Below are 14,065 nucleotides of genomic sequence, written 5' to 3' on the forward strand. Positions count from 1 at the left end.
ACCCTGCAGCTGCCCTGGTTGAACTTCATGAGGTTCCTCTCCACCCTGTACCGTTCTCACTGCATGACAGCAGAGCCTGACAAGGTGTCAGCACCCCTCCCAGTTTCTCTAACCACTGTTGCCCAAACAATTTGCTTTGTTGTTTACTCCTGGGTACCTTCATCACTGGCCACAGTCCTTACTGTGGATCCCAGGATCTCCATTGTCTATATCTGCAGAGCAGCAGATCCCTGGCAAGACAGGGTAGGATCCTTCTTCAGAAGCAGCAAGCTGAAATGTGGCAGAAATGTGACTCTGAGGTGTCAAGGAGTCTAAAATTAGTGACTGCTGCCTGTGCAGGAAGGAAATCGTAGCAGAACTGCCACCTTCTGTCAGCAGCCCAAGAGTGAGGGAAGGAAGGTGGTTTGGTTTTGTTCAGTGTCCACATCCTGAGACTCACACTGCCTCCACCACCTGTGTGACCAACCCTGGGGTGAGGATCTGTGCCTTGGCAGACAGCAAGGCTTGGAATCACAGAATTGTCAGGGTTGGAAGGGACCTCAAGGATCATCCTGTTCCAACCCCCCTGCCATGGCCAGGGACACCTCACACTACAGCAGGCTGGCCAGAGCCTCATCCAGCCTGGCTGCAAACACCTCCAGGGATGAGGCTTCCACCACCTCCCTGGGCAACCTGTGCCAGTGTCTCACCAACCTCATGGGGAAGAACTTCTTCCTAACATCCAATCTGAATCTCCCCACTTCCAGCTTTATTCCATTCCCCCCAGTCCTATCACTCCCTGACACTCTAAAAAGTCCCTCCCCAGCTTTCTTGGAGCCCCCTTCAGATACTGGAAGGTCACAATAAAGTCAGCTCTTACCTTCCAGGGACCTGCTGGTTGCATTCCCAGCCTTCCTAACTCACTCCAGGATGGACCCCTGCAAATATATCCATAGCCAGAGGGGAAATATATCCATAGCCAGAGGAGCATGGCTCAGCTCCTGTCCTGCAGCTCTCAGCACTTGGTGGTGCAAGGCTGAAACTGGGGCTTCAGCAGTTGCAAAGCTCCTGCTGGTTCCCTGGGGTCCAGATTTGCCCTTTACATGGGAGAGGTCTCCAGCACAAAGTCTCTGAGAAGAGCTTGTGGGAGCTGGGGTTGTCCAGCCTGGACACCAGGAGGCTGAGGGGAGACCTTCTGGCTCTCTACAGCTGCCTGAAAGGAGGCTGGAGCCAGGTGGGAGTTGGTCTCTTCCTCCTAGGAGCAAGCAATAAGACAAGAGGAAATGACCTGCACACCAGTACAAGGTGTACAGGTGTCAGCTTCTGATCCTGCTGACAGACTCAACACAGCATGAATTATGGATGAAAACTGATTCCAAGCCACAATTTAAACCATTTCTGCTGCTCCTCTGTCCCAGGGCCAAGCTCTCTGCAGGAGGACACACATCCATTTCTGCAGGAGGACACACATCCATTTCTGCAGGAGGACACACATCCATTTCTGCAGGAGGACATACATCCATTTCTGCAGGACTCATTCATTCAATTTAGTTTAGACATTAGGAAGAAATTCCTCCCTGTGAGGGTGGTGAGGCACTGGAAGAGGTTGTCCAGAAAAGTTGTGGAGACTCCAAACCTGGAAGTGTTCAAAGCCAGGCTGGATGGGGCACTGAGCAAGCTGGTCTAATAGGTGTCCCTGCCCATGTCAGGAGGTTGGAACTAGATGCTCTTGGAGGTGCCTTCCAACCCAAACCATTCTGTGTTTCTGTTTCATTTCTGCAGGAGGACCTTCATGCTGGCTCAGTGTAGGAGCAGAGAGGTGAGCTGGGTTGAGCCTCAGCTCAGTCACCAACCACCTGCAGGCTTTCACTGAGGTAATTTTGCCTCCATCTCTTATCTACAGAGCCTGGAGAGTAGCACTTACTGCCTCTAGTAAAGCCTGAGGAGCTCAAGATTGAAAGAACCTGGTATGAGAAGCAATTTGAAGATCATGGAAATGTTTTCTGAGTAATCTTGAGTTGCCCATGTTTATTCTGAAAGATTGGTGAGAACTTGGTTGTTGGTGACTTGTGGAAGAGATCTGGTGGCAGATAAACATGCTGCAGAAGTTACAATTGGGTGCCAAAGCAGCACACCTCTGGGGATTTCTGCATGCATGAAGATCAAAGCCAAGGTTGTGACCAACAATGGTGAGAAAAGCTGCAAAAGAAAAAGAAAAAAAAGATTTGCCTGGATCAGCAAGAGGCTTCTGAGAACCTGGTGATGGGAATGTGATGGGAGAATAACTAGCCAAGAAATGTGAGGTGATGGAAACATGATGGAAGAAACAGCCAAGAAGAGAGGAGTTTGTATTAGGGGGATCTGGAGATGCTGGAAGGTGTCCAGAGAAGGGCCACCAGGATGAGCAGAGGGCTGGAGCTGCTCTGCTATGAGGACAGACTGAGAGAGTTGGGGCTGTTGAGTCTGGAGAAGAGAAGGCTCTGAGGTGACCTTCTTGTGGCCTTCCAGGATCTGAAGGGGGCTCCAAGAAAGCTGGGGAGGGACTTTTTAGGCTCTCAGGGAGTGACAGGACTGGGGGGAATGGAATCAAGCTGGAAGTGGGGAGATTGAGAGTGGAGGTGAGGAAGAAGTTCTTCCCCAGGAGAGTGGTGAGAGCCTGGAATGGGTTGTGCAGGGAGGTGGTTGAGGTCCCATCCCTGGAGGTGTTTGCAGCCAGGCTGGATGAGGCTCTGGCCAGCCTGCTGTAGTGTGAGGGGCATGGCAGGGGGGTTGGAACTGGATGAGCCTTGTGGTGCCTTCCAACCCTGACTGATTCTAGGACTCTATGATTCTATTACAAATGGTGCTGCTGGATGTAGTCCTTGGAGGATGAACTCTTCAAGGGGGAGGATGAACTCCTCTTCAAGGGGGAGGATGAACTCCTCTTCAAGGGGGAGGATGAACTCCTCTTCAAGGGGGAGGATGAACTCCTCTTCAAGGGGGAGGATAAGGAGTTCCTCACAGCACAGCGGTGGAGACCAAAAGCAAAGCTGCCTTTCGGAGAAGAGGATGTGAGAAGGGAGGCTGTGGTTGGTGTCTTGAGTGGCTTCACTGAAGGGTGGCTTCACCAAGTCAAACCCCACAAAAGTCCACTGGTGAAGTGAGAGGAGGGGAGCTGGTAGCACAGCACAGGTGGCACTGAACACAAGGACTAAGAGCAGGCTAGAGATGTGGTCTGTCAAAGGACGTTCCAGGGTTGCTGCTCACCAGACCAAGCCTCTGCTCAACAGAGAGAGGTTAACCTTGCCACCAGGACGCTAGAGAAACCCACAGCTCTCATCCTCTCAGAGGAGCTTGAGAGGTTGTCCATAGGACTTTCTAGAACTGCACTGCTGGGCCCATGCTCTCCCTCTGATTTCATCCTTCCTTAGCTTGGTGATGTGCTCAGGAGGAAGAAGCAGCAGTGCAGTACTAAGGCATTACTGGTGAGGCCACTCCAGTACTGGGGTCAGTTTTGGGCCCCTCACTCCAAGAAGGACATTGAGGTGTTAGAGCAGGACCAGGGAAAGGCAACAAAACTGGGGAAGAGTCTGGAGAACAGGGCTGGTGAGGAGCAGCTGAGGGAACTGGGGTTGTTGAGCCTGGAGAAAAGGAGGCTGTGGGGAGACCTTCTGGCTCGCTACAACTCCCTCAAAGGAAGCTGGAGCCAGGTAGGGGTTGGTCTGTTCTCCCAAGGAAGAAGTGATAGGACAAGAGGAAATGGTCTCAAGTTGCCCCAGGGGCATGAGGAACAATTTCTTCCCCAGAGGATTGTCAAGGCTGCCCACGGCAGTGGTGGAGTCTCCATCCCTGGAGGGGACTCAAAGCCCATGCAGATGTGGTGCTGAGGGCCATGGTTTTGTGGTGACCTGGCAGTGCTGACTTAATGCTTGGGCTCAATGATCCTAAAAGGTCTCTTCCAACCTAAAAGTTTCTGATCCCATGATTCTGTGACTGCATTTGCCAAAGCAAGTAACTGATTCCACCCTGCTGGAGTCACTGAGGTACTCCATGGATGTAAAACTGATGGAGCCAGGACACAAACAACCTGCAGCACTGAGGACAGGCAAAGACACATTGCCCTATTGTCTACTTTATTGCTGTGGAAGTAACCTTAATAGTAGTGCAGTGCCATGGGCCACAGCTCTGCTGTCCAGGTTGCAAGCAACTGCCTATCCAAGCAGCTGGAAGGCATTAAGACTACGTTTTTCCCAAGAAAGGTTGGAGCAGATCACCCTTCAGGTTCCTTCTAAAATTCCATGATCAAAGCAGCTGGAGCTGTGGCAGCAAGAAAGGCAGCAGGAATGAGCAGACCAAGCTCAGTTCCTGGAAGCAGAGCTACATTTGCTTGGGCCATGGCTTGGCTTTCAGCAGCCTGAGCAGTCATAGAATCACAGAATCAGTCAGGGTTGGAAGGGACCACAAGGGTCATCCAGTTCCAACCCCCCTGCCATGGGCAGGGACACTTCACACTACAGCAGGCTGGCCAGAGCTGTCATGCTGACACCTCAACCACATCTAGCAGTCCCACCTCTTCCATGGTACTGAGAGGAGTCACAGTCCTGCAGCAAACTGGAGCAAAGGACTGATCATCATCCCAAATGACAGCTTCTGATTTGGGTTGGATGGTCCAAGACTCAACACTGAGCTAAAGTCACCTTCTCAAGTGTCACTGTGGCCTTGGTGCTGCATGCTGGGTTGGTGACCACAGAGGGGTTGTCATGCTTTGGTATTGCTGATTCTGCCTGCTCCATAAGCCTGCAGATAGTCAAGGTTGGGCTTGATGGGGCTCTGAGCCACAAGATCTAGCTGGAGATGTCCCTGCTGACCCCAGAGGGGTAGGACTAGATGACCTTTAAAGGTCCCTTCCAACCTAAACCAGTTCAAGTGCCTGTCCTCAGTGCTCCCTGGGGGCCCTGCTATTCAGAAGGTTCATCACTGCTGCCCTGGTTATCAACACTGAAGCACCTGAGACCTTCTCATCTGGGGGAGAGTGGCCAGAGATGGAGGGCTGGCAGCATCACAAAACCCACAGCTGACAACAAAAGCTGACCACAGTAAGATCAACAGAGTGCTGAGCGGGTGGCCAGGGAGCTCTCATTGAGAGGAGTGCTGCTGTGCAACCTCAGCCATGAGGGCCCTGGCACAATCAGATCTAGAATCTCTATTTAATCTTCTGGAACCTCAGCACCAAAACCAGGCAGAAACCAACAGATCTTCAGAGAAATGAAAAAGAAAGCAGCAGGCTGGAAGGAGCCTCAGGGTAGGAGGTGCTGGTCTGAAAGCAGTCTGTGAACTTCTGAGGTCTTCAAGCAAGCAGAAGGAATACTGAGAGGGAGAGATGGGGGGAAGGGCTAATAACCCTTTTGGCCTTGCTGGCACAAGAAAATAGAATCACCTGGTTGGAAAGGACCTGAGATCAGTGAGTCCAACCATAAGGTTTGTGTTCATCTGTTGAGCACAAACTGAGGACAGAAACAATCATGGCATACCTTGAGAAGAAAGGTGGCAGTGCCACCACGAGAGCTCTTCTACAGATGGAGCAGACAATGTGGTAGAATCAAGAGCTGCAGAGAACATTATCAAGAGAATAACACTCAATAAATTCTGCTCCTGGCTGATGGACCACCAAGGACAGCCACAGCAGGAGGCTGGAGACACTCTCACAGCTCTCTTGCCTGGCTTTTCAAGCACCCAGAATTAACTCCCAGCGCTCTGCCACTCTGAGCATCTCCACGTTGGTGACTCATCATCATTCCTTCACAATTCTTCTTTCTCAAGGTTATTTTCAGCCCTACAACCTGACCAAACCAGAGAGTGGAAGGGCTGTGTCTGATGATATCACTTTCAAGTCTGAATTCTGCTTCCTCCAGGGTATTTTTAACTGGCCCTGGCCTGCCTTCTGCCAGGGCTCCAGCCTCCTGCCAGGGACTCCTCCAGCCTTCTGCCAGGGCTCCAGCCTCCTGCCAGGGACTCCTCCAGCCTCCTGCCAGGGACTCCTCCAGCCTCCTGCCAGGGACTCCTCCAGCCTCCTGCCAGGGACTCCTCCAGCCTCCTGCCAGGGCTCCAGCCTCCTGCCAGGGACTCCTCCAGCCTCCTGCCAGGGCTCCAGCCTCCTGCCAGGGACTCCTCCAGCCTCCTGCCAGGGACTCCTCCAGCCTTCTGCCAGGGACTCCTCCAGCCTCCTGCCAGGGACTCCTCCAGCCTCCTGCCAGGGCTCCAGCCTCCTGCCAGGGACTCCTCCAGCCTCCTGCCAGGGCTCCAGCCTCCTGCCAGGGACTCCTCCAGCCTTCTGGCAGGGCTCCAGCCTCCTGCCAGGGACTCCTCCAGCCTCCTGCCAGGGACTCCTCCAGCTTCCTGCCAGGGACTCCTCCAGCCTCCTGCCAGGGACTCCTCCAGCCTCCTGCCAGGGACTCCAGCCTTCTGCCATCACCAGCTTGAAATGTGATTCTCTTGAAAACCAGACCCCACCTGCAGTGCTGGGGCCAGCTCTGGAGTCCTCAGCACAGCAGAGACATGGACCTGTTGGAGCAGAGCCAGAGGAGACCACAGCAATGCTGGGAGGGTTGGAAGCCCTCTGCTGGGAGGTCAGGCTGAGAGAGTTGAGGTTGTTCAGCCTAGAGAAGAAAAAGCTCCAGGGAAACCTTCTGGTGGCCTTCCAGGTGTTGGAGGGGCCAAGAAGAAAGCTGGGGACAGGGTTTTGAGCAGAGCCTGTTGTGACAGGACAAGGGATGATGGTTTGAACTAAAAGAAGGAGATTCAGACTGGAGAGAAGGAAAAGATGTTTGAGAGTGAGGGTGGTGAGAGCCTGGCCCAGGTTGCCCAGAGAGGTGGGAGCTGCCCCATCCCTGGAACCATTGCAGGTCAGGTTGTTTGGGGCTCTGAGCAACCTGCTCCAGTTGCAGCTGTCCCTGCTGACTGCATGGGGCTTGGACTGGATGACCTTTCATGGTCCTTTCCCACCTGGACCCCTCTATGATGCACTGAGCTGCTGAAAGCCATGCCAGGGGAGGAGCATGGCTGCTGGTGGTGGAGCTCCCAGGTGAAGCAGCACAGCTTCTCCTGAGGTGTGTGGGATCACACTACTGCCTCTTTCTCTGGCCTCCTCCACTGCAGCTTTGCTACAAGTGCTCCTCAGGAGCTGGCTACCATCACCACCAGCCATCACATGCTCTTCTGTCACCTGCTGCTGGTGCTTTCCCCAGCTTCCTTCCCAGAATGCCAGACACCTCCTGCTCTCAGAGAGCTGATGTCTCCATGCTTTCCTTGACATCATCCCCTTCCTGGAGGGGCAGGGAGTCTGGAACCATGGCCTCACATCCCCAGCAGCTCTGCTCACAGCAGGGACCTTGTGCTTTGGCTTTTCTGGCCACAGGTCAACCAAGGCAGAAGAAGCTCTGGTGAGACAGCTGACTGCAGGGAACACACTGTTCTCTGCATGATTCATGAGTACCACGTGCTTTCTGCTGGAGCTTGGTACTCAACACAAGGCAATGAGGAAAGAACCAAACCAAATCCAAGACTCTGGTGCTCAAAAAAATAAGCAAAGAGGAAAAAGAAAGCAGCAGAATTTCATGGAAGGTAGTGGCTGGGTGGTTTGCAGTTTGGCTTCCTGTCACCAGCGCACAAAGCTCTACTCACTTGGGCCACTCAGTGAGCATCTTCCCTTAACTGCATCATCAAAGAGTAAAATCCTACTCAAGGTCTGCTACAACCAGATGAGGACATCGTGGCTGCTGCCAGATATTTTCCAAAGAGAAAAGAAAATGCATGCAGGGAGGGACAGCAGTGAATGAGGGCTCAATGAGAAACATAGGGTGAGAGTCCACATTTTAATAGTGCTCTGCTTTAAATGTCCACAGACCCTGGTCTGGACCGCCACAAACCCTGCTTTAAATGTCCACAGACCCTGGTCTGGACCTCTACAAACCCTGCTTTAAATGTCTACCAACCCTGGTCTGGACCTCTACAAACCCTGCTTTAAATGTCCACAGACCCTGGTCTGGACCTCTACAAACCCTGCTTTAAATGTCTACCAACCCTGGTCTGGACCTCTACAAACCCTGCTTTAAATGTCCACAGACCCTGGTCTGGACCTCTACAAACCCTGCTTTAAATGTCTACCAACCCTGGTCTGGACCTCTACAAACCCTGCTTTAAATGTCCACAGACCCTGGTCTGGACCTCTACAAACCCTGCTTTAAATGTCTACAAGTCCTGGTCTGGACATCTACAAACCCTGCTTTAAATGTCCACAGGCTCTGCTATGAACTTCTACAAACCCTGCTTCAAATATCTACAATTCCTGGTCTGGACCTCTACAAACCCTGCTTTAAATGTCTACAAGTCCTGGTCTGGACATCTACAAACCCTGCTTTAAATGTCCACAGGCTCTGCTATGAACTTCTACAAACCCTGCTTCAAATATCTACAATCCCTGGTCTGGACCTCTACAAACCCTGCTTTAAATGTCTACAAGTCCTGGTCTGGACATCTACAAACCCTGCTTTAAATGTCCACAGGCTCTGCTATGAACTTCTACAAACCCTGCTTCAAATATCTACAATCCCTGGTCTGGACCTCTACAAACCCTGGCCTGGATTTCTACAAACCCTGCTTTAAATGTCTACAAGCCCTGGTCTGAATTTCAACTAAACCCTGCTTTAAATGTCTACAAACCCTGGTCTGGACCTCTACAAACCCTGATTTAAAGGTCTACATCCAGTTTGGGGCTCCCCAGTTCCAGAGAGACAGAGACCTGCTGGAGAGAATCCAAGAGAGAGCCAGGAGGATGCTTAGGGGACTTGAGCATCTCCCCTGGGAAGAGAGCCTGAGAGCCCTGGGGCTGTTTAGTGTGGAGAAGAGAAGGCTGAGAGGGGATCTGATCAATGTCTCTCAATGTGTGAGGGGTGGGTGTCAAGGGGAGGGGGCCAGGCTCTTTTGGGTGGGTCACAGGGATAGGACAAGGAACAATGGGTTCAAAGTTGAACAGAGAAGATTTCAGCTCACCATGAGGAGAAACTTCTTTGCAGTGAGGGTGCCAGAGCCCTGGAGCAGGCTGCCCAGGGGGGTTGTGGAGTCTCCTTCTCTGGAGCCTTTCCAACCCCCCCTGGCTGCATTCCTGTGCAGACTACCCTAAGTGCTGCTGCTCTGGCAGGGGGCTTGGACCTGATGATCTCTGGAGGTCCCTTCCAACCTCTGATATACTGGAGACTGTGATAGACCCTGACATGAACTTCTACAAACCCTGGTTTAAATGTCCACAAACCCTAGTTTAAAGGTCTACAGACCCTGATACGAACTTCTACACACCCTGGCCTGAACTCCCCCAGCCCCTGGTGTGTGAGGTGTGGATCAAACCCTTGCTGGAAGCGATGCTGAGAGAAGTGCAGATGTGGTGTGAGCTACAAGAAGCCAGAGGGTGAGCAGTTCTGTGCTTAAAAAGAAACTGATACATGAGGGGGCAGCCTCATGGAGCTCACACATGAGGTTTTCATGGACTCTGTCAGCTCTCTCCAGAAAACTCTGGCCAAGGCTGGCCAGAAATTTATAGAGGCCCCATCCCTGGAACCGTTCCAGGGGCTCTGAGCAACCTGCTATAGCTGCAAATGTCCCTGCTGGCTGCAGGGGGGTTGCAGTACGTGACCTTTAAAGGTCCCTTCCAACCTAAAACCTGTCTGGGATTCTATAAAACACATGACAGAGAAGACAAAAACCATGGTGGATCTGCCTCAGGGCTGGATGCATCTCAAGACAAGACGGATTTCAGGACAAGATGGATTTCAGGACTGGATGCATCTCAGGACTGGATGCATATCTGGACTGGATAGATCTCAGGATTGGATGCATCCTAAGACTGGATGGATCTCAGGACTGGATAGATCCCAGGAGGGGATGCATCTCAGGACGGGATGGATACCAGGACAAGCCCCTCTCTCGCAGCAAGGCAGCCCGGGATTCATGTCCCCGCCCCAGCAGCCTCCTGCAGCCACCCGCACTGGAGTTTCTCACTCTCTTGCTGGTAACTCCACTTTTCACACCTCGGGCTCTTGCTGCCGGTAAAATTTCCTGTGCACTCCCCTTTCCCAGGCGGTAACCCCGGGGCTGGGCAGGGGCTGAGGGGGGAGGGGGGTGAGCTGGGGCTGTCAGCCAGCCCCTTTCTGCTGCCGTGGGGCGGCCCCGGGGCGGGGAGCGGGGCGGGGGCGGGAGCCATGCGGAACCGGGAGGCTGCGGGACCCTGCCCGGTGGCTGCGGGAGCTCCGGGGTGAGTATCCCTGGGTTGGGGATGGGATTTCCCAGGACCCCCCCCCCCCATAAAACGGGAAGAGCTAGGTGCTGCGAAGCCAGTCCCGGAGGCTGTGTTGGGATGCTCCTGCTTTGGGAGAATCTTGCCCTGGGAATTCTCCCTGCCTTGGGATTGTCCTTGCTCTGGGATGCTCCTGCCCCGGGATGCTCTTTTCCTCTGGGTGCTCCCTATCCTGACATGCTTGTTGCTCTGGGATGCTCAGTGCCTGCCCTGAGATGCTGGCTCCATGCTGGGAAGGAGGTGTCTGAGGGGCCTCAGGACTGAAGGTCCAGCCTCTAGCCATCAGGTCATCCTTTCCTTCATTTCAGGAGATCTCATTATATACCTTGTGCTGGGTAGCTCTGGTGAAGAGTCTTTGGCCACAGGTGGGATGGCATCAAGGTGGTGGTTGCCCATCGCCAGAGCACAGGGTACAACCATCCTCACTGGTCCTGGTGGTGCTGGGAAGGGTCCCTAAAAGCACAGAGAGTGTTGTTAGCATGGTGCAACCAACAGCTTGGTTTGGGCACAGCATTTTTTTCTTGGTGAGATGTGAGAAATGTTCCTCTTTCCACTGATTGCAGGTTGGTTATTCTCACAGGTGCCTTGTGAGACCCTCAGAGCAGAAGATATATTTTTAAGGGGGGGGTCACCTTTGGTCAGACATTGGCATAGAGGTTACCCTGGGAGGTGGTGGAGTCACCATCCCTGGAGGTGTTCAAGACCTGTGTGTGGGCATAGCACTCAGGGACATGGTTTAATGGCCATGATGGTCTTAGGCTGACGGTTGACGACTTGATGATCTCAGGGGTCTTTTGCAGCCCCAAAAATTCCATGATTCTCTGAAGTGAGGACAGGGGCATAAAAGGTTGGTTAACAGCAAACTATGGAGTTTTAGTGCTCTGCAAGAGGCTTAATTCCAGAACTGGAGCTGATGATGGCACTATAGTGAACCCAGAGGTGATCAAAACCTCCATTCTGCAGCCTTTCTGCTTTCAGTTCAGACTTCATGGAGATTTTCCCATAAGGAGAAACTTCTCTGCTGTGAGGGTGCTGGAGCCCTGGAGCTGGCTGCCCAGAGAGGTTGTGAAGTCTCCTTCTCTGGAGACATTCCAAATCCACCTGGACATTGTGATGCTGGGCAAGCTGCTGTGGGTGCCTCTGCTTGATCAGAGGGGTTGGGCTGGATATCTCCAGAGGTCCTTTCCCACCTCCACTGGGATTCTGTGGAGATAAGTGTGCACAGACATGATCTCATTCTCTGTGAACACCTTCAGAACTTTCTCCACCTTGTATGTCCCAAGACAAGGTCCTTTAATTGTCTTTAACCTGTGCACAGTGATAACATTTTCCCTCATTGATGTGAGATCTGGAGGTTTTCTTCTGATCTTTTTTTCCCCACACATTTTTGCTTTAATCTGAAGGCTTTGCTCACTCCTTCCTCACACCTTCCTCTGCTGGCAGCTTACACATTGTGCTGCCCTCCTACGATGCTGCACAAGTTGTCTCACACCTAAGTTAACAACTGATTGAAATGATTTGGTTGCCCAGAGAGATTGTGGGTGCTGCCTCCCTGGAGGTGTTCAAGGCCAGGCTGGATGAGGCCTTGAGCACCCTGCTCCAGTGGGAAGTGTCCCTGCCCATGGCAGGGGGAGGTTGGCACTGGATGATCTTTAAGGTTCTTTCCAATCCAAACAAGTCTCTGACTCCATGGTTCGAAGTGAGACTTTCTCTGTTGACTCAAGTGGCTGGGGTGCAGTTTTGCTGTCAGCAAACCTCTCTCTGAAGGATGTTTACACAGTCATGGGGCAATTTCAGTTTATTGGAAGGCAGCAGCATTTACTTGAAGAACCTTGGTGCTGTGCTTGCTCATCCTCCCAGTCACGCCTGGCCTGCGGCAGGCTCTGCAGCAGAGCTGGACCTGGCTGCGCAAAGAGCAGCTTCATGGCAACCAAGCAAAGAATTAGGAGAACCTCATGAAGTTCAACAAGGGCAAGTGGAGGGTCCTGCACCTGGGGAGGAACCACCCCCTGCAGCAGTACAGCTGAGGGGTGACCTGCTGGAGAGCAGTTCCCCGGAGAAGGACCTGGCAGTGCTGGTGGACAAGCCCATGAGCCAGCAGGGTGCCCTCGTGGCCAGGAAGGCAAATGGTCTCCTAAAGGGCATGAGGAAGCGTGGGCAGAAGGTCAGGAGAGGTTCTCCTTCCATTCTATTCTGCCCTAGGGAGGACACAGGAGGAGAACTGGTTCCACTTCTGCACTCCCCAGGTCAAGAGAGACAGGGAAGTACTGGAGAGAGTCCAGTGGAGGCCTGGAGCATCTCTGTGAGGAGGAAGGGCTGAGAGCCCTGGGGCTGGTGAGCCTGCAGAAGAGCAGCCCCAGAGGGCAGCTGAGCAATGCTCAGCAAGAGCTAAAAGACCTATGGGGGGGCAAGAGGAGGGAGTCAGACTCTTCTCAGTGGTGCCCTGCAACAGACTGCAACAGACTGGAACCCAGGAGGTTCCACCTGAACAGGGGGAGCAGGCTGCCCACAGAGATTGTGAAGTCTTCTCTGGAGAGCTTCCAAACCCAGGTGGGCATTGTGATGCTGGGCAAGCTGCTGTGGGTGCCCCTGGCTTTAGCAGGGCGCTTGGGCTGGATGATCTCCAGAGGTCCCTTCCAATCCACACCCTGATGGGATTCTGTAATCATGCTATGAGTCTGTGAAGAAAAGTCAGGATGCAAATTTTCACTTCATCACAACCCTTCATAGCTGCACCTCTGTGATGAGTCAGAAGTTATGGGAAGTGCTTCCTGGGGTGGTCACTTCTGGAGTACCTGAGACATTCTCACTGCTGCTGTAGACCTGCAGGGGAAGGACAAAAAGGGAAAGTCACAAAACTGTGGCTGCAAAACATTATGTGAAAAAAATTGAGCTTTGTCCAGGCTGACCTTGAGTATCTTGTGTTCATCACCTTCCATGAGTGGGCTGTGGGTTTCATCTGGTGGGTCTGAACATGCAGGTTTGCATCTGGACAGAAGTTTTGAGCCATCTTGTGGAGTGTTAAAACATTCCAAAACCGGTTTCATTTGCTTGAGTGCCCTCAGGGAGGCATCTGTCCATCAGGGTAGAGTTCAACAGTCCCAAAGAAGCTGTGTGGGAGGGTTCCTCTTGGGAAGCAGTCAGAGGATTGCTGCTTCACAAGGCCTTGTTCAAAGGTTTGTGTAATACTCAGGTCTGGGAATCTCCAGACCATGTTAGTCACCTGGGCTGAGATCATTTCACTTGGACTTGGAGTCATCTGCACAACATCTGAGCCCAGAGAGGCTGAGGGGCACATGAAGCTCCTCAGGGGGTCCGTAAATGAGGATGCTCCATCCAGTTGGGACTTCAGGAGAGTGAGGGATGTGCTGGAGCAGGGCATGAAAACAGTGGCTTGGGGAGAAATAGCATGAGGGGAACTGAATCAGAGAACCACTAAGGTTGGAAAAAACCTCTAAGATCATCCACTCCAACCATCAGCCCAACACCACCATGGCCATTAAACCATGTCCCAAAGTGCCATGGCCACACATTTCTTGAACACCTCCAGGGATGGTGACTCCACCACCTCCCTGGGCAGCCTGTTTCAATGCCTGACCACTCTGGCAGGAAAGAAATTGTTCCTAATATCCAACCTAAGCCTCCCCTGGTGCAACTTGAGGTCATTTCCTCTGTCCTGAGGGTTTGTTCTTGTCTTCTGTGAATGGTTGCCCCACTTTTGAGGAGCTGGTAAAAGATCTTCTTCTCTCTCCAGGGAGCAAA

The sequence above is a fragment of the Indicator indicator genome, chromosome 10, assembly GCF_027791375.1.
Source record: "Indicator indicator isolate 239-I01 chromosome 10, UM_Iind_1.1, whole genome shotgun sequence".
Taxonomy (NCBI): Eukaryota; Metazoa; Chordata; class Aves; order Piciformes; family Indicatoridae; genus Indicator; species Indicator indicator.